Source organism: Solanum tuberosum, unplaced genomic scaffold, assembly GCF_000226075.1.
Source record: "Solanum tuberosum cultivar DM 1-3 516 R44 unplaced genomic scaffold, SolTub_3.0 scf00139, whole genome shotgun sequence".
Lineage (NCBI taxonomy): Eukaryota > Viridiplantae > Streptophyta > Magnoliopsida > Solanales > Solanaceae > Solanum > Solanum tuberosum.
In genome coordinates, this window is record NW_006239063.1 from 195,444 (window position 1) to 217,226 (window position 21,783).

Genomic DNA, 21,783 nt, shown 5'->3' on the forward strand with positions numbered 1-21,783 from the left:
CGTGAGGCTATGGAAAAGGTTTGACTTATTTGTGAGAGGTTGAAAATGGCTCAAAAGTAAAAAAAAAATGTATTCTGGTGTTAGTAGAAGATAACTAGAATTAGATGTTGATAATTTGGTCTACTTGAAAGTTTCACCCACGAAGGTTTCATGAGGTTGGAACGAACGGAAACTTACTCCTCGATATATGTATCCATATAAAATTTTGAGGAACATTGATAAAGTTGCTTATGAACGTGAGTTGCCTAATGATTTAGCATCGGTACATCCAGTATTCTATATCTCCTTATTGAAAAAATGTGTTGGAGATATGATGTCCATTGTACCCTTTGAAGGTTTGGGAGTTACAGAAAAAAAATTCTATGAAGAGGTTTCGGATGAGATTTTGGACAGGTAAGTTTGGAAGTTAAGAAACAAAGAAGTTTCTTCCATAAAGGTTCTTTGGAGGAACCAATTAGTTAAGGGTGCTAGTTTGGAGGCCGAAGCTGATATGATGTCCCGGTATCCTCATATATTTCCCTACGCTCCTACTCTAGATTAAGGTATTAGTTCATCATGGTTCATTCTATTGGATTCATGTGTTTTAGTCATTTTGATGTTTCTCTAGCTTGGAGTGATTCTCCATGTTTATGTGCATTATGATGAAATTTTCATTCACATTAAGTTGTTATTTTCTCTCCTTCTCTATTCATGCTAGCTTGAGTCCGATTTGAGGACAAATGTTCTCAAGGGGGAGATATTGTAACACCTCGAATTTTGGGGAAAGGAAAGAAGGACAAAAGATTGTATATTGGTTCAAGTCCAAGAGACCAGTACACGGTTCTTAAAATGTTCTACGGCTCGTCCATCAATCTCGTAGGAAGTGGGAAAAATAAAATTGGAAATCAAGTCCTAGAAACTCATTCTACAATTGACCAGGACGGTCCATCAAATGGACTACAGGCCGTAGAAAGGTCCCGTAGAAGGGTCTAGACTGTGTGAAATTTTGAGTTGAAATTTGGGGTCTACTGGTACGGTCTATGGACCATAGAACAAATGACTAGCCGTAGGATTGACTCATAGGAATAACCCAAGATTTTGGCCCCAGGAGTTGATCCTACCACTGACCGGGACAATCCGTAGGAATTCTTACGGACCATAGATCAAAATCATAGGGTCTACCAGCAGTTATTTTTAAAGGGTATTAAGGTCTTTTCTTATGCACCTAATCCTATATTACGTCATTTTGCCTATAAATACAACCCTATAACTGATTTACCCCTAAAATCTATCAATTCTCCTTCATTCCCCAAAAATCCCAAATTTCCTCTCAAAGTTTCTCTCCAAGGCTCTCAAGGATTCTAGGGTTCTTCAAGTTTAAATTTCCTTTCTTCATAAATTTCTTTAGGAATCAAGATCAAGGTATGTAGAGATCTTATCGATGGGTTCCATTCACCCATTGAGTCTCAAAGATTTCTCAAATTCTCCAATTCAATTTCCTTATTTAGATGTGTTTGTTATTGTATTCATTGCTGACATACTAATTTATTCAAGGAATGAAGAAGATCATGTTAGTCATCTCATAATAGTTCTCCAAACTTTAAAGGATAAAGAGTTATATGCCAAGTTCTCTAAGTGTGAGTTTTGGCTTGAGTCTGTGGCATTATTAGGCCACATTGTGTCTGGAGAGGCAATTAAAGTTGATACCCAGAAAATAGAGGCACTACAAAATTGGCCTAGACCCACATCTATGACTGATATTAGGAGTTTCTTGGGTTTGGCTGGCTATTATAGAAGGTTCGTAGAGGGTTTCTCATTTATTTCATCCCCTTTGACCAAGTTAACTTAGAAAATAGTGAAATTTCAATTGTCTGAAGCTTGTGAGAAAAGCTTTCGGGAATTGAAAAGGAGGTTGACTACTGCGCCGGTTTTGACCTTACCAGAAGGTATGCAAGGCTTTATTGTTTACTGTGATGTGTCTAGAGTTGGTTTGGGTTGTGTGTTAATGAAGAATGGCAAGGTTATAGATTATGCCTCCAGACAGTTGAAAGTTCATGAGAAGAATTACCCAACCCATGATCTAGAATTGGCTGTTGTAGTATTTTCTTTGAAAATATGGTGCCATTATCTTTATGGTGTTCATGTTGATGTGTTCACCGATCACAAGAGTCTTCAGTATGTGTTTACTTAGAAAGAGCTTGATCTCAGACAAAGGAGGTTGTTGGAATTACTCAAGGATTATGAAATGAGTATTTTTTATCACCCAAGTAAGGCTAATGTTATTGTTGATGTCTTGAGCAGGTTTTCTATGGGTAGTACCACCCATTTTGAGGAACGTAAGAAAGAGTTAGAAAAAGATGTGCACAGACTTACACGCTTTGGAGTCCGACTAATGGATTCCACAGAAAGAGGAGTAGTAATGATGAATGGGGTTGAATAATCATTAGTGTCAGAAGTAAAAGAGAAGCAAGACCAAGACCCTATTTTGCTTGTATTGAAGGCAAATGTTCATAAGCAAAAAGTATTGGCCTTTGAACAAGGGGGAGATGGCGTATTGAGGTATCAAGGTAGGTTGTGTGTACCAAGGGTGGATGAACTCCAAGAGAGGATCATGGAGGAAGCTCATAGCTCTAGATATTCTATCCATCCGGGTTCCACAAATATGTATCGTGATTTAAGAGAGGTTTATTGGTGGAGTAGTATGACGAAGGGCATTGTAGAGTTTGTTGCTAAATCCCCGAATTGCCAATAAGTTAAAGTAGAGAACCAAAGGTCGGGTGGTATGGAACATAATATAGAACTTTCGGAATGGAAGTGGGAGATGATCAATATGGACTTCATCACAGGTTTACCAAGGTCTCGCAGGCAGCATGATTCTATTTGGGTGATTGTTGACAGAATTACAAAATCAACCCATTTTTTGCCGGTAAAGACTACCCATTCAGCAAAAGATTATGCTAAGTTGTATATTCAAGAGGTGGTTAGACTTCATGGGGTGCCCGTGTCGATCATTACAGACAGAGGTGCACAATTTACTACACAGTTTTGGAAATCTTTTCAGAAAGACTTGGGTTCAAAGGTGAACTTGAGTACTGCTTTTTATCTTCAAACAGATGGTCAAGCAGAGCACACCATTCATACTCTAGAAGATATGTTGAAGGTGTATGTGATTGATTTCAAGGGTAATTGGGATGATCACTTACCTCTCATTGAGTTCGCTTACAACAATAGTTACCACTCTAGCATCCAAATGACTCCTTATGAAGCTCTTTATGGGAGAAGATGGAGATATCCTATTGGATGGTTTGAAGTTGGTGAAGCAGGGTTGATAGGACCAGGCCTAGTTTATCAAGCTATGGAGAAAGTGAAAGTCATTCAAGAAAGGTTGAAAACAGCACAGAGTCATCAGAATCCTACACTGATGTTAGGAGAAGGGAGTTAGAGTTTGAAGTAGATGATTGGGTATACTTGAAAGTTTCACCCATGAAGGGTGTTATGAGATTTGGTAAGAAGGGAAAGCTTAGTCCCCGGTATATTGGCCCTTACAGCATATCCAAGAGGGTTGGCAATGTAGCTTATGAGTTAGAGCTACCTCAAGAGTTAGCAGTGGTTCATCCGGTATTTTATATTTCCGTGTTGAAGAAGTGCATGGTAGATCCTTCACTTATCATACTAACTGAAGATATTGGTATCAAGGATAGCTTGTATTATGAGAAGATTCCTGTTCAAATCCTAGATCGCCAAGTTCGCAAGTTGAGGACTAAGGAAGTAGCATCAGTCAAAGTCCTTTGGAGGAACCAGTTTGTTGAAGAAGCTACTTGGGAAGCTGAGGAGGATATGAAGAAGAGATATCCACATCTCTTTGAGCCTAGAGAAATTCCAAACCAAGGTACTAATTCTCTTCTTAGTAGTCTTTAATTTATATACATGATGTGTTAGATTTTCTTGTTGGGTGTTTGAGTTGAATGTTAGATATTACACCCTTAGCCTACTAAAAGTAATCACATTCGAGGATGAATGTTCCCAAGGGGAAGATATTGTAACACCTCGCTAATTGAAAGAACTATAAAGAGCTAGATTTAGAAAGAGTCATTTTTGGAAAGAACGAAAATTCTGGAAAATTGGTTAAGTTTGAGTTTTTGGTAAACTTCAAATGATCATAACTCCTAGCTCAAGATGATTTAGTTGTGCTTCCAGATACCGTAGGAAATATCTTGGAATTATCTTTCCAACTCAGCCGAGTTTGCGCGATTCCAAGTTCATATGAGTGAGATATGCCCATTTGGAGTTGGGATGTTCAAATAAGAAAAGTCTAATCCGGATTTTGGAAAGGCATTTCGGTCTTTTCCTTACCTAATTAATTTAATTCATTTTTAGTAAATTAATTAAGGTCAAAACTGAATTGGTTCAGCTTGCACATTTGGAAATTAATGCTAGGGTTCTAGAGAGAAGAACGCAAGAGAGAAGAGAAGAGGAAAATCAAGATTCGTCGTCTTCGTAAGGAATTGATTACGGATTTCATCAATGATTTGATCCTACAAAGTATGTGAGACTTTCATAACGTTGGGTTCGTTCACCCACGTGCCAAACATGTTTAATTTAGCATGAATTCATTCTAAAAGATTGGAAGTTTGAATGTTCTTGATGGGTGTTCTTGAATTGCTTTCGTTCTTGAATTTGGGTTGAAATTGAGGAGTTTCTTGAGATTAGAGTGTTGATTCCTTGAGTTGTTTGATTTAGATTTTTGTGTATATGTTTTGGTTATCTGATTCGAAAGAGAATTTAAGAAAGGGGATCGAGTTTAGTCGAATTTAGATCAGAAAACGAGTTGAAAAGTTCGTCAGGTTTGCCTGGGGAGGGGCTGGCGCCGCGCGGCCCTGTAGCTCTACGAAGGCTGAAGCGGCGCGCCAGTAGTGCGCCAGAAATGAGCCCCAGTAACTTAGGGTCTGGCGCGGCGTGATAGGAACGCGCCCGGGTCATCTGCCCCCACCCATTTTTCATCGTTTAGCCGGTTTAAGTCCTTTTAAAGTGCACTAACACTTCCTATTGATTCTAAATACTCTAAATGGCTTCTAAACATTTAGAAATCATCCATAAAATTTAATCATAACTTGAATCCATAAATTCAAATCCAAGGAAAGTTAAGAGCTAAGTCTAGAAAGTTCATAGAGTGTTTCCAAGAAGTCTTTTACAAATGTTTTAATCTTGTTTTAAGACTTGAGTTTTGAATTAAGTAAGAGTAACAAATGAAGTTCATTTCTTCAAAGAGAGTATATGGGAACTAAGTATTCCCCAAGAGTAAATGTTTTCACATTTAAACTAGAGAGGAAACACGTATTTCCAAGAGAGCTTTTAAGCTTAATTTTGAACAATTATCTCAAACTAAAGAAAGAGTTTTTTTTTAAAAAAACATATGAGCTGAGTATATTTTGGGAGTAGTATTGAGCACCGATATGTGGACGCGAGTTCATAATAACTCAAGTCTTCATAAACCATGTAGTCATAATGGGTAGAAAGGATCATACTTTTTAAATGATTCCTTAGTGCTTTTTAGCATAGACTAGTGGATCCACTTAGTTAAGGCGTTCTATATGACGGCAAAGTATAGGACACTTCTGGAAGCGTGGACAAGACGTTGTATCATCACTTAGGCTCATAGTGGTGGTTGTCGGCTAGAAAAACTCCCACAGTAATATAATACTATATATGTAAACTAAGTTGTTATTGCATATCTTGAAAAAATTGAGTTGCTACAACTGTTTTAAATGCTTTGTATAACTACACCACTATTTGTTGTTTTACTTTGCATTTGAGTTAAGTTATTCATGAGTTGAGTAAAGCGAAGGTAAGTGTTCCTTTCAGATTATTTTCAAGCTTATGTTATGTTTAGTATTTCCCTCGCATACTCGTACATTCAATGTATTAATGTCATTTGGCCTGTATCATTTTATGATGCAGACACAGGTAACCAGGATCAGCATCCAGCGCCTCGTTAATCCAGTTGAGCACTCAGTGTCAGTTGGTGATCCTCCTTGATTTCCGAATGATCCCTTATTATCTTGTTTTGATTTAGTACTTTAGTTGTTAGGATGATCTGGGGTCTTGTCCCGACCTCCCTCTTTGTTTAGAGGCTTCATAGACGAGTAGTTATAGTTCTTTAGTCTTTCCGTTTTCAGTTGTATATGTTTAAGACTTGAGTTGCCATTTTGGCTAAGTTTAATAATTCTTTAAGACATTACATGAGTTATCCTTTTGAGACTATTTCTTGTGTTTAAGTCTTCCGCTGACTAAGTAAGTCAGGCCAAGGGTTCACTTGGGGCCAGCAATGGTTCTCCAGTGCCAGTCCCACCCAGGGTGTAGGCTTGGGGCGTGACAACTTGTGTAAAGGAATGTCTTATAATCTTGGTTTTTCTAAGAATTGCATCAACAAAATTGTGGAAGGTTTTCTCACATTAAGGGATCGTTGTTTGGTGAAAGGTTTTCTCACACATGCATCATTCAAGATTTAAGGAGTTATTTTATGATATTTTTTTAGCTTGGATTAGTAATTGAATTGTGTTTTCCATGCGTAGTGATATGACTATGATTATGACTAATTATGTTGTGATTTTACTTAGCATTGAGATGAAGGCTCTCTCGTGAGTAGAGATCGGGTCCCTAGTAGCAATCTCCTTGTCCCTAAATATGTGCCCATGTAGCTTGTCTTAAGTGACATAGCTAGTGGATCACCTAAGCTAGAAATTAAGGTCCTTGCCTTGGCAAGTAAGGATATCTCTTTTTGGTGTGGGAGCAAGACACCAGATTTTATGTTATAGCTCACGTGGTCTATGCCGGTTAATAGTAAATATCCCACAAAATGAACTAAGTTACTTTCAAAATGTTTTATGAAGCCTTCCTTATGATATAAGATTCAATGACCATGTTCAAGTTTTATGATGTTTCTTTAAAGGTTTTTACGATGTTTAGCTTGGTCATGCATTTCATATTTCGATTACGTCTCTTTTTATCATGATTCATGTTTTATGCATATATGTCATACTTAGTACATGCATATTTGTGCTTACATTGTTTCACTAATATATGGTTTGAAGATTCCTCTCCCTCCACACTTGGCTAGTTGATTGCTTCGAGTTTGAAGACTTGGTAAGTCCTCATCTGAGGACCATATAATCTCTATTTTGATTTCTTATGTCTTTCCTTTTTCAGATGTCGTACGTGGTCTACGGATTACGCCCCGACTGCTTCTTTGATGTTGTAGCAAGGCTTGTCAAGACTATGCTAGATTCGCTTTTCATGATTAAAATCTTTCATGATATGAAATACTCTACTTTTGTCTATTATATTGTGTTGTATGTATGTTAAGTGACTTGTGTAGTCCATTTCGGGATCTTACACGTCATGTCACGTGTAGGGTGTACTTTGGATTGTGGCAGGAAGTCCATAAGTGAGTAGACTTTAATATAGGTCTAGTGGCATCAATATGGTCTTTCTAAACATTTTATAGGTTTTATAAGCAAAGTATAGCCTCACGGGCAAGGTAGGCTTGTCAATGCCTTTCTAGGCAATAAATAAGGGGACATTTATATGTATATATCTTAAAGGGTTAGTCCCAAATACTAACAGCTGACAAGATAGTCAGGGTAGGCATCAAACAATCTTCTAAGCTACCAACAAGTAAGATAACTTTTTAAGCAACATGGACAACAATTTGTATGTCATGTTCAAAGTATAAGGTTGCTAACAAATAGGTTAAATACCTAGAAACTGGTCACCACCATAACTTAATAGGCATCCACAATACTATTTACCCGAAGGTAAAACTATAACTCTAATTATTTTGCTTTATAGGCGACAAGAACACCAAAGGCCTACAGGCGAGCCATGTAGTTTATAGGCATTTGCAATTGCATAATTTTAAGCCAAACTAATTGCTTTGCTTCTAATATAAACATGAAATGCTAAGCAACTAATTACAAAGCCCTTAAGGCATCGACAAGGCAACAAGCTATCAATAGTCAACCAAGCTCTGACAATTCATACGAGAAGATTCTTATTCGCTTTTAACATGTGGCAACATCTAAACAAGACTAATCTTGCTAACGGAAGCTCACATGTATACATATACTAATCTCTGAGAACATGCGTTGCATGTTTGTTCCTTACTACTTTATAAATTTGTATCTATTTATATTTTAATTGCATAAGTAGATGTACAATATCATGTCGTTCCTATAAATATCAAATGGTATCCTGAGGTAAAAATGCTGGAAAAGAAAGGAAAGCAAGAAAACAAAAACAGGGGGAAAAACTAGGAGAATGAAAAATTAAAGAAATTGTTATGGTAAAGCATTCTTGGGAAAACCATTTCCAACCTTAATATAGTTCATTCTCGGTAGTTTTGGGCTTTCTTTCTATAAATCTAATAATTAATTAGTCTATTTTAATATTTAATGCAACTCTTTAATAGTTAATGGAGAAATAAGTTTCAATATATGGAAGATGAAACGTGGAAAAATTGATATTATAAATAATAATTATATACTCTCTTTTAGTTGCAATAAAGGTAGGAGGTGAAAAGTTTGCGAAAATAAATTGTACCATTCACCATTAATATAATCCAATTCACATTGGGTAAATAAATTATATAATCATCGTTACTATGATTCCAATTACTACCTAACCACAATCTTTATTGTAAATCAGATATTTAATTAGATTTTGGATTATCACATTAAAATATTAATATTTTAGTACTTTTTAGTTTATTGTAGGGATAAAATCATAATCCAACTTTAAAGTACGTGGCTTCCCATTTTTAATAATAATACATACATTTTATAACATACAAATAATATTAGAATAGGTGATAGGCTTTTACATTTTGAAGGTGAGAATTAAATGAATAATTGAAGGCTTATGGACCATTAATATTATCTATCTATTACATATCGAGCAAGTAAATAAAACTAAAATAGCAGTGATCTTTGACGGAAAATGAAAATTTGCCGAATTGATAATAGCTAATGTTTAATGGAAACTAGTGGATAACTATTATTATAAGGAGGGAGCAAAGTTGAAAACTGAAAGGGAATTAAGTGGGAGTAGGAGGAATAATATTCCAATTATTACAAAATTGTAATGAATATGGTATTTTACTTTTTAGCTTAATTTGAAAATCAAAGGCCAAGATGATCTTATTAAAAACTGGTCATGACCAAACGGTTCCCACATTATCTTACCTCATCACTTTTAGTATAAAATATATTACTCCCTCCGTTTCAAAAAGAATGACAACTTTTTCTTTTTAATTTGTTTAAAAAAGAATGATTTCTTTCTTTTTTTGGTAACAATTTAGTTTCAGCTATCCACATTACATGTTTAAGGTCACAAGATTAAATGACAATTTCGTACATTTGACATAACTTTAATTTAGGACCACAAGATTCAAAAGTCTTCTTTATTTTCTTAAACTCCGTGTCAAGTCAAACTAGGTCACTCTTTTTTAAACGGAGGGAGCAATATATATGATTGCTATTTCATTAGATTAGGGGTGCATTTGGTACGAAGGAAAATGGAAAATGATTTCTTGGAAAACAAAGGGATTTCTAATTTATTTTCTCTTGTTTGGTTGGTGAGTAGATAATATTTTTTGAAAAATATTTTTTAATGTTTGGTTGGTGAATGAAAAATATTTTTCACAAAATATCTTTTATTTTTGGCTTGAGACTAAAAAATACTCCTTAGGAAAATAATTTTTGATCCGAAAATCAACCCTGATAATTGATCCAGGACCTGACCCCGACACTCAAACTAGGACAAGACCTCGATGACCGTTCCAAAATCTAACCAAGGAAAAAAAAATCAAAAACAATTTTTAAAAAGAATTGACGGGGTAGCGAGGGGTGGGGGTGACATAAAAAATGAAATTTTTTAATATTTAAAAAAATTGAAATATTTTTCAAAAACAATTTTTTTTAGAGGGGGGGAGGGGAAGGGGAGGGGAGAGGTGATAAGGGTTGGGTGAGGTAAAAAAATCTTTAAAAATATTTTTCGAAAATAATTTTTACTTTTTTTGTTTGTTTGATGGGGGTGGTTTAGAGGTAGGGATAAAAAAATATATTTGAAATTTTAAAAATAAGTAAATTTAAGAATTTTAAATTTGTTTTGAATGGGGAGGGTCGGGTATGGTCACAGGGTATGGGTAGGGTAAGAAAAAAAATTAAAAGATGAAGTAGAGTTTTGAAAAATGTTTTCCTTAATTTTGGAAGGGAAGTCATTTTCCTTAAATTTGAAGAAAATTAGTTGATTTGGAAAACATTTAAGCCAACCAAACATGAGAAAATTGGTAAACATTTTCTAGAAAATGATTTGAAACATTTTTCATAAATAATTTTTTTAATTTTTTTTTTTGATGGGGTTTGTTTCGGGGTAGGGATAAAAATATATTTGAAATTTAAAAAATTTAATTTTTTTTTTAATGGGAGGGTCGGGTACGGGGTATGGGTATGGAAAGAAAAAAAGTTTAAGGATGAAGTAGAGTTTTGGAAAATGTTTTCCTTAATTTTGGAAGGGAAGTCATTTTCCTTAAATTTGATAAAAAATGAGTTGATTTTGAAAACATTTTTCAAACAATTTAAGCAAACCAAACATGGGAAAATTGAAAAACATTTTTCAGAAAATGATTTCCTCCATACAAAACACACCCTAGATGTTTTATTTATTACATGTGGATTTAGTATATGGGGAAAATTGTAATCTAACTTTGAAGATGGAAGCTTTCCACTTTTAATATAACTAGTCTCTGGCCATATGCCACGAACGTGTATCCCGATTCAATCGATAATAATTTTTTATAACGATATAGATAATTTAAACAAGTCTTTGATGAGTGATTGTGTCAAGTAAATTAGTATATATAGATAAACATAATATTACAATATATGCATAATGATTAATAGAAAATTTAATGTGAAAAGACATTACATGCTCAATTTGAAGAATAGTCAGATTTTCTTTCATGAGTTGATTATTCGATGTCTTCTAAACCTGAAAGTGTAAACATATAATTTAGTTAGATATGCAAGGTATAAAATGAGTTTATTAGTTATATTATTATGTGTAAATATGTGATATGATTATCTTGTACGTAATACTTTCTTATAGATATTGTTAATTGTATATGTTCTACTTCGATGTTTCAATTTCTTTACTGATCATGATCAAAGTGTTTATCATAGACATTGATATCCCTCTATTTCTTTGGTATTTTTTGTATTAACTTATTATGTTCATGACTTGCGACACGATTTTTCACATGAATTCCATTTTTTCCTTTAAGCATTTCCAAAAATGACATAAAGAAAGAAGAATTTGTTGCGAAGTTATTTAATATATAATAATGTTAGTGGTATGCTCATTATAGCAAGTTAATTATAAATTGTATGTATTAATAATTAAAGACAAAGACCAAATTCTAAGCTTATAATATCTGTTAGAACAAAGATAGAGAAGATCTCTTTTTGTAACGACCTGAACTGTCGTTATTTAGGAAGAGAAAAATGTCGGGAGAACTGGGACCATCATCCTGCCAGAGCGGGACAGATGCCGCTAGGACGGTGGTGCTCCAGTGGGACAGGGAGCGCCAGAGAGGGATAGTCGTGGGCAGAACTTAAATGAAGTGAAGTTTTATTTTCTCCTTTGTCCCAAAACACCAAAATGAGGCGAGAATCACCCCAAAAACCCTCAAAAGGTTTCTCTAGGCTTGGGAAAGAAGGAGGAAGAGATTTCTAGCGCAAGGATGTCGATAGCTTACGAATTCTCAGCCAAATCCACCATCTCGAGGTCCGGAAACCAGGATTGGAGCCATAATCCCGTGCAGCTGCTTGACACCAGGCAGGCTAGGTTATTAATTGAGTAGTCTTAAATTTGTGTTCACTGCATAGTATATTGTTAATTGATGGTAGAATTCATGTGTAGGCCTACGGGTACGGAAAAAGGGATGTTTGTATATATACTATCAATTGTTGAATAAGATGGACATTGCAGGCTAGGTTATTAATTGAGTAGTCTTAAATTTGTGTTCACTGCCTAGTATATTGTTAATTGATGGTAGAATTCATGTGTAGGCCTACGGGTACGGAAAAAGGGATGTTTGTATATATACTATCAATTGTTGAATAAGATGGACATTGTAGAAGGAAGCCTTGTCCTATGGAATAGGTTTAGGTGATGGGTTTATTTCCTGTTTGGGTGATATATGTCGATTGAATGTTACATTGTATGCATGCATGTATGTGAATAGGAAAATATGAATTGAACCTAATTAAATGATGATGTGTGAACAATACATGTCATGAACATATGACTTGATTGTATGATTGAGTATTGTTCCTTAGGGATGTGATTGTGATTGTGCTAACTGGATTGGGTGTCACATTTCAATACATATATTTGATTGGGTGTCACGTTCCGACACATATACTGGATCGGGTGTCACGTTCTGATACACATACTTTAGACCGGGTGTCACGTTTCGACACATTAATAGTTTAAGTGTGGGTCCCATGAGAGGACCAGAATGATTGTTATGTTATGTCTACTTGTCATTGATAAAGAGAGATTGTATGTTTCTCTAAAGTGATGACTGAACAATATTTTGTATATGTTTGTTTATGTGTGTTATTGTGCTAAAATTACTTGTTACATCTTGTGTTCGAAATGGGGTCAAGTGAGTGGGGCCTGAGGGTCCAGAAGTTGCTATTAGTTACATAGAGAGGAAGTTGTGTCCTTAATAGTGAGAAGTGGGGTGGTGTCACTATGCAAGGTCGTTAGGTTCTACTTTGGGCTAGGGAATCGTATTCTGAAATGGTTAGCGAGCCTTGATAGAATATACTATGTGGTCCAAGGCTGATTTGTGATGAAGAGGAAGCAACGATATGTCATGAGGGGTTGACCAAATTGGTAATGGTTGCAATTGGGGTCTCCTCTATGAGATATAAGGGCTAGGTCATGATCGAGAACGGAGCGAGTAAGAGGTTAGAGACAAGTATACTAGTGTGATTTAAGGTGTTCGGAAATGGTAAGGGCGGTTGGATAAGGGTTGAAGGGTGTACGGTTTTATTGTATATTTCCTGCTAGTTGATTTCATTATATTATACGGTGGGTATCGGGTTGACCGATGATGCCTACCAGTACGTGTGGTTTGTATTGATATTACTCTTGCTATGTCGTTTTGGCATAGTCTGGTTGCAGGGTCAGTGATGTTTCATAGGTGAAGACGAAGACAATCTCCAACAACTCCTATTTTTCCTTCCATGTGGTGGGAGCTGCGTCACTTGTTATTTCATTATTACCTTGTAATCTTAGTAGCTCTTGTACCTGTTAAGACTAGATCTCTGGGGTGTTAATTACTTTACATGTCTTAACTTTGAATCGTTGAAAAACTCTTTATTTTATAAAAATCCCATGAATTCTCTTTTATCTCCAGTTTTCTTAATCTTCCTCATGTTTTTAACTGTTATGGAAATCAACGGTTCTCCTACTTAGGCATTAGAGTAGGTGCCCGCACATCCCGGTGGGTTGGGTCGTGGCAAATTGGTATCAGAGCCCAGGTTACCAGTCTCCCAGTACAAGAGCAAATGTGGAATAGACTCTTGCGGATTGTTGTGTAGACATCCACATCTAATCTTCAGGAAACTATGAAGCATTCTAGAAAGTCGTTCTATTTCTTCTCTCCTTTCGTGCGAGTTGTCGCTTATGATATTAGTTGATTCCTATTGGTATCTCCTGATTCCAATTGGTATCTCAACAAAGTGAACTGAACGTCGTAGTCACGACTAAAGGGACACAAGCAAGGTAAATTGGAACTGAGAAGGTTCCAATTGATATTTGGCCTTAGAAGTTGTATAAATGCAGGGATGATCAGTAATGGTCATCTATGGAGCGAACTAATCAATAATTTAGACTTGTCTTTGAGTTGTAGCTCGAAAACTGTGAATGTGTGCATATTATTGTCCGAAATGACTATTGGTGTGTAAGGTATATTTGCTTGGATGTTGTGATATGATTTTGTGCCCAGTATTGTCGGTCTAAAATTGGATGTGTGCAGTATACTTGCCCAAATGTTGAAATTATGTGAGCTATGATAGGCTTATGTGAAGAAGGGTAACTTTAGTTGTGCATGAACTTACCATTGACAAACAGGGTAAAGGAAAAGAACGACTTGTGACTGTAGGGAAATTCTTGTTTCAGGGAAGTGAGGACTGGTCGGGAACCGTGTAAGAAAAGGGTCTCCTATTGCATAATAGAGGAAACTATTGTTATCAAAGGTTCCCTCGACGTGTGTCGCAACGGATTATAAAACTGTGTGATTAATAGACCTATGTTTAGGATGTGCATGTTTGTGCTGTTATAATAGTGGGAAAGGGTTCTGGTGTGTATACCGTTGGGTTGATCTGGGGTGGACAATGACTTCCTTAGCTAAGAGGGAGATCCTAAATGCTTAGTTATGGCCCTAGGAGGCGATGAAAAACTCTAGGAGCAGGGAGAAACCTCAGGAAAACGTTATCCTGGGAACTGGTCCCGTCAAAGCCGTTGGGGTGGAATTATTCCCGCCAGGGCGAGCCCACCAGAGTGAGAAGTCCCATGCCAGAGCACTTTACATAAAGTAAAGGCTCTAAGCTCCGCTCCTTCGACTGATTGTTCGCATCGGATCTCAGGTTCTCTATTGCACTCCCTAAATAGGGTTCTCTTTCCATATCGAGGAGAGTCTGAAATAGTGTTTTGGAATTCATCGATATCGGAGTACAAATTTTTACAGGTACTCTAAACGGATAGAGCTTTTTCTGCGGCATATTGAGAGCCATATAGTCTCCCGCCAATCAAAAATCCGATTCATGGTCTGGCCCCTTCCTGGGTCTGGATCACAGTATACCGGCGACTTTGTCCTTGAATTCATTCTATTTCATATCCACCGATCCGTGGAAAAGACCTAGTTTACAAGATTGAATGGCCAATTCTCCTCCGAACCCTCGATTCATTCCATGGCGCGAAATCCATCATTGGCAAAACAATTATTTGGTTCCGCGCTTCGAAAAGTCTTTTTTTGATGCGTCTGTAATAGCCTATGTGTCCCAAAAAAGAACGTGCTACGCCCGGCCCCCTTTTCAGTAGATGAGATTAGGATGAAAGGGCTTTCTTTTCATTAACATTCCGTGAAGGTGCATAGCTTCTTTGAATGTCCGCGGATTGAAGGCCTAAGTGATGCTCATCAGTGTCGGGACAGCGCCAAAAAAGGAATAGATAGGTGGTTCAGTATAGTTTTAAGTAAAAATAAAAAAGAGTTTGTTAATTATATACCATATTTTGATGGTTGAGTGACGAAGGAGAAGAGAGATAGCATCCCGACTGGCAAGCGATGAGGGCGTGTGCTTTCTCGGGTGCTACTTAGAATAGAGATAGTCAGACTCTAACTTGAGAATGTTATAGCGCTGTGAAATAAGGACATTCTGATCGACCCGATTGGCTCTCGTTCTGGTTTGGCGGAAAGGAGGACAGCGCAAGAGAGAATCTCAGTCTTGTCTCCCATGTTTTTCCCTTATTTTACCTATAGACCCCGAATCGTTCATGGACTAATTTCCGCAATCCCATCAGCACTCAGCAATAGAACAGAGGGTTATAAATGCCTAGTATAACTTAGGGCTATGAAAATAGCAAAAACCAGCATCCATGTGAATACAAAAATGTAAGGAAAAACAACAGAGAAATAGAAATCTTGTTCATTCATGCCCAAGAGGGGTAAAACCAAATCAAGATCCCTGGGAATGAGAAGTGTCGCTACCGGACTCTAGGTTCTCCGGGGCTATCACGCTACACCATGCCTCATTCAACCAAGGGAACTTCCAATAGTCTCCCGGCTCGAGTCGGGGAAGCTCCCTCTGGGGGCAACACAGGAGAAAATGCCCTTAATGGTCTTCCACATTCAGGCCATCAGATGATCCCTCTATATACTCTTCATCCTCTCATGTCGAAACTGGAGGCGGAGCATCTCCACCTCAAGGGCAGTGGATGGTGGAACTGGAGTCGAGGCACTAGCATAGGAGCATCCCAATCTCCTCCGGACGGCCGCCAGGTCCTCCTCCACACAAGCCCCTGATAGTGGGGGCTGGGACTAGGTAGGGAGAGTGTCGTCGCCCTTCTCATCTTCCCCTCCTTCGTCATCCGCCTCAGCAGCTGCTTGAATGCTACCGACCTCGTCCGTCTTCCTCTTCTTGCTCCCGGAGGTGGAATCCTGTCTAATCAAAAGAGGGTGAAAAAGGGGATCCATAGGAAGTACCTCATCAGTGTCCAAGAGTGGCACCCCCGCCCGCTTGCACATTGTCGTTACCAGTCCAAGAAGGAAAAATGCCTTTTTTTTTCCTTGGTACAAAACCTTCCACTCAGAAATGATATGTGCGCCCATGTTCAGTTTGATCCCCTACATAGCACACACCACCACTAGAGCCCGGGGAATGGTCATGTCAGTGAAATTTCCCGACGGATGGATCTTCCTAGAAACCAAGTGCAACCACATTTTAGCATCCGGTGAACGGTTAGTACTGGAGATGCCCTCAGTAGTAGCCCAGTAAACTCGGTCCCAGCGTGCAGTCTCAACTAGTGTGTCATGTATCCAACCCAGATTCATCTCCCTCAACTTGGCCTCGTACTCTAAGTTAGGAACCTCTGACACCTCGAGCACCTCATTGATGAACTGAGTGCTCGGGGGGATGTCAACCCCTCGGATGTAGATGGTAGGAAGAGGATCGTCCCAGCAAATAGTAAGAAGAATGGCATAGAACTCTCTCACCCAGCCAGAGCGCGCAACAGGGGGAGCCTATGTCAGTGAACCCCAACCAAACTCCATCAGTCGTGCATGGAAGGCGGATGCTTTCTCCGCTAGGCCCAACAGGTGGAAACCCCTCTCACAACAGAACTTGGTGTTCCGGTGATCGTGGTACCTCTCCTGACTTGCAGCATCGAGAAACCGAATGAAAGGCAAGTTTTCTTCATTGTTCCCAGCCATAGTACATGAGCTGATGATATTCATGAAGCATACACGTTAGGACCCCATGGAATTAGTGAATATCGAGCAAAGGAAAAAGAAAAAAAATCTAATTGGAGTTGCAAGGGGCCACTACCCCACTTAATCCCGCCACAACGGCCTAAATCCCGCCGCAGCGGGATGAAGGAGGCCGCCATAGCGGGATGGAGTCCGCCACAGTGACCTTCATCTGGGACAAACTTCAAGCGTGATCATGGCGTCCTTCGCCCCAAAAACCTCGTTGTTAGCATATTTCATCACCTTAGAGTCTATAAAGTACCCCTAGTATCTAAATATGCAACTATTCTAGTAAAATAACCCCTAAATGATGTCTGAATCTAAGTTTTACACCAAAAAACTATTCCACTTTCCCCACCCATTCTAGCAACGTTTCGACCATAATTTCCTGAAATCCTTGTGCTCAAGACGTTGTAGAGACGTTGTTAATATAAGGGAAGTGTACATGCTACATTTTCTAGCAAATCAAGCAAACTATTTTCACATTTTTGGAAACTACCCCAAGACCATTCCACCAATCGATTAGAGTCATGCAATCGTAGTTAAATAAGCAATGAAGTAATCAAAATACGGAACAAGAAAATTACCGTAAAATTGACATTCGAAGCGAAGCGATTGAGAGTGTTTTTTGGGTTTGGGGGTGAGTTTAGGAGGAAATGGGGAAAAATTTTCTTTTCGTCCTACTTACTGATTTTCGATCCCCCGCTACAGTAGGAGTGTCCCCGCCACAGAGGCCCTGCCTCAGCGAGAACCATGTCGTTCTAGCGGGGCAGGCTATACAATTGGAAGTGTCTCTGTCTCCGCGTGTTGTTTCGTTTCCTTAACTGGTCCCTAGAGTAAAGACCCCTTCCGTGCTTAAAACTTGGAAAACCATTATCCTTCGTAATGGGCTAACTTGTTAGGTTAGAAGTACTCCAAAAAGAACTCGTGCTTATCCCTTCGCTAGTCATTCGAGGACGAACCAGGGGTAAATTGGTATCTATTGTAATGACCCGAGCCATCGTTATTTAGGAAAAGAAAAACCTCGGGAGAACTAGGCCCATCATCCCGCCAGAGCGGGACAGATGCCACTAGGGTGGTGGCGCTCCAGCGGGACAAGGAGGGCCAGAGCTGGAAAGTCAGGGGAAAAACTTAAATGAAGCAAAGCCTTATTTTCTCCTTTTTCCCAAATCAACAGAAAGAGGCGAGGATCACCCCTCGAAGCTCTCAAAAGGTTGCTCTAGGCTTGGGAAAGAAAGAGGAAGATATTTTTAGCATAAGGATGTCGGTAGCTTGCGGATTCTTGGCTAAATCCACCGTCTCGAGGTCTGGAAACCAGAATTGGAGCCATAATCCTGTGCAGCTGCTTGGCACCCAGGTAGCCTAGGTTATTAATTGACTAGTCTTAAATATGTGTTCACTGCATAGTATATTGTTAATTAATGGTAGAATTCATGCATAGGCCTATGGGTACGGAAAAAGGGTTGTTTGTATATATACTCTCAATTGTTGAATAAGATGGACATCGTAGAAGAAAGCCTTGTCTTGTGGAATAGGTTTAGGTGATGGGTTGATTTCATATTTCTGTGATATATCCTAGTTGATTGCTACATTGTTTGCATACGTGTGTGTGAATAGGGAAATGTGAATCAAACCTAATTAAATGATGATGTGTGAACAATACATGCCATGAACTTATGCCTTGATTTTATGATTGAGTATTGTTCCTTAGGGATGTGATTGTGATTGTAGTTATTCTGACTGGATCAGGTGTCATGTTCCGACACATATATTAGATCGGGTGTCATATTCCAACACATATATTAGATTGGGTTTCACGTTCTAACACATATACTGGATCGGGTGTCATGTTGTGATACACATACTTTGGATCGGGTATCACTTTCCGACACACTAACAGTTTGGGTGCAGGTCCCATGAGAGGACCAATGTGATTGTTATGTTATGTTTACTTGTCATTGATAATGAGACATTGTATGTTGCTCTAAAGTGATGACTGAATTGTATTTTGTATATGTATGTTTATGTGTGTTATTGTGCTGAAATTACTTGTTACATCTTGTGTTCGAAATGGGGTCTGTTGAGTGGGGCCTGAGAGTCCGAGTGTTGCTATTGGTTACTTAGAGAGGCAGTTGTGTCCTTAATAGTGAGAGGTGGGGTGGTGTCACGATGCAAGGTCGTTAGGTTCTACTTTGGGTTGGGGAATCGTATTCGGAAATGGTTAGCGAGCCTTGATAGAATATACTATGTGGTCCAAGGCTTATTTGTGATGAAGAGGGAGCATCGGTATGTCGTGAGGGGTTGACAGAATTGGTAGTGGTTGCAATTAGGGTTTCCTCTATGGGATAGTAGGGCTAGGTCATGATCAAGAACGGAGCGAGTAAGGGGTTAAAGCCAAGTATACTAATGCAATTTAAGGTGTTCGAAAATGGTAAGGGCAGGAGGATAACGGTTGAAGGGTGTACGGTTTTATTGCATGTTTCCTGCTAGTCGATTTCATTATATTATGCGGTGGGTATCGGGTTGACCGATGATGCCTACCATTACGTGTGGTTTTACTAATACTACTCTTGCTATGTCTTTTTGGCATAGTCTGGTTGCATGGTCAGTGATGTTTCATAGGTTATGACGAAGACAATCTCCAACAGCTCCTTTTTTTCCTTCCATGTGGTGGGAGCTGCATCACTTGTTATTTGGTTATTATCTTGTAATCTTAGAAGATCTTGTACCTGTTTAGACTAGATCCCTGGGGTGTTAATTACTTTACAAGTCTTAACTTTGAATCGTTGAAAAACTCTTTATTTTAAAAAAATCCCATGAATTCTCTTTTATCTCCAATTTTCTTAATCTTCCGCATGTTTTTAACTGTTATGGAAATCAAGGGTTCTCTAACGAGAGTAGGTGCCCGCACAGCCCGGTGGGTTGGGTCATGACACTTTCTTTCTAAAGAGATATTATTCAGATACCTAACATCCAGTTAATAAGAGCAATATACGGAGAACAAAATTTTGATAAACTAATATTTTTTATGAATTTCATTTGAATTTTTTAATAATCAATTATAATGTACCCTTTCAATTTGGGACAATTAAAAATTCATTTAATTTAAAAACCTCTTGCGCCAAATTTTAATATGCAAGTGGATGATAAATTAAATTTGTAAAAGCGCAAAATTTACAAAATATTAAAGGAATTACATTCTAATAATATGCATGGAAGGATATGCATTTTGAAAAGTGGAGGGCTTAACATTAAAGGATGTAAGAAATGGAATGAGGCATCTGTTGGAAAATTATTGTGGCATGTGTCGGGGAAACAAGACATGTGAGATACTTCTTCAAGTAACCTTAGTTCATTATTATTGTGTGAATTAGCCTTAACCAACATAAAGACCATATGAGCTATAACATGATCCCCGATGTTTCCCACACCGAAAAGGGTTGTCCTACTTGCAAAGGTAGAACCATGAATCTGAGCTAAAGTGGATCCACTAGCTAATGTCTATCTAGACCATCATCCTATGGGGGCACATAGGTAAGGGATAAGAAGATTTCTTCTAGAAAACCCGACCTTAACACGAAAAGAGCTTCAATCTCAATATCCCCTCTGTACCAAGCATAAATCCCACGGAGTAGTTATTAATCTTCAATTGTCTAATGATCCATGGAAAGGCACAATTAAGTAACCAATCCAATCTATAGTCATATTATCATCCATGGAAAGGTGCAATTAAATCACCAATCCAAGGTAGAGACATCATAGGATAGCTCCTTAGACCATGCGTGAGAAAAGTTGTAACACTCCGGAAAATGGTAGGTTAAACTAGAGCCTAAACATGAGGATAAACACTATAAATGAGGGTTATGAGAGTCAAGGCAAAAAGGGACAAGTGCAAGGCAAAGGGGCCAAGCCAAAGTCAAAGGCCAAGTCTTGCCCCTAGCTTGGAGCTACTTCCCCACCTTCACGATAAGGATCACGAGTCGTGGTCCTCACCATGGCTCATGAAGGAAGCTAAGGGTCTTGCCTTGGTTATGGAAATGTGGCCACCATTTTCCCTAGCTACTGCCTCAACTTCCATAACCATCACCACGGCTCGTGGTCATGACCACGGCGCGTGGGAGGCCTCATGGAGTTGCCTTAGGCAATGAGCTAAGTTCCCCCAATTGGCGAGGCTACTGCCTCAAGGACCACGAGAGAGACCACGGCTCGTGGTCTTGCCCACGGCTCGTGGAGCCCCTCGTGGTAATGCCTTGGGCTTGATAGCCGCATGCCACCTTAGAGGGGCTACTGCCCCAATCTTCACGAGAAGGACCACGAATCGTGGTCCGCACCACGGCTCGTGAAGGTGCTCGTGACACCTGGGAGTGCTCCTTAAATGAGGGACAATTGGGTCTTTTCCTTTTTAAGTCCAAACAAAGTGGGGTCGTTTTGGTTATTTTAGGGGTACTATATAAGTTATTTTTAAGTCAAATTTCACAAGACTATGTCATAATTCACTAACACCCAAATCAAATCAAAAACTCCCTCCTCTCACAATATTTCTCTCTCTAGAGTTCCTCCATTGAAGAAGCTCAAGAACTTGAAGACTAGGGCTCAAGAACCAATCCTCTCAACTCCAATTCGTGGGCAAAGATTCAATTAAGGTATGGGAGTCTTGATTTGTGGAAAGCTTCCTTCCATAAATCCCTTCAACTCTAATTTCAAATTGG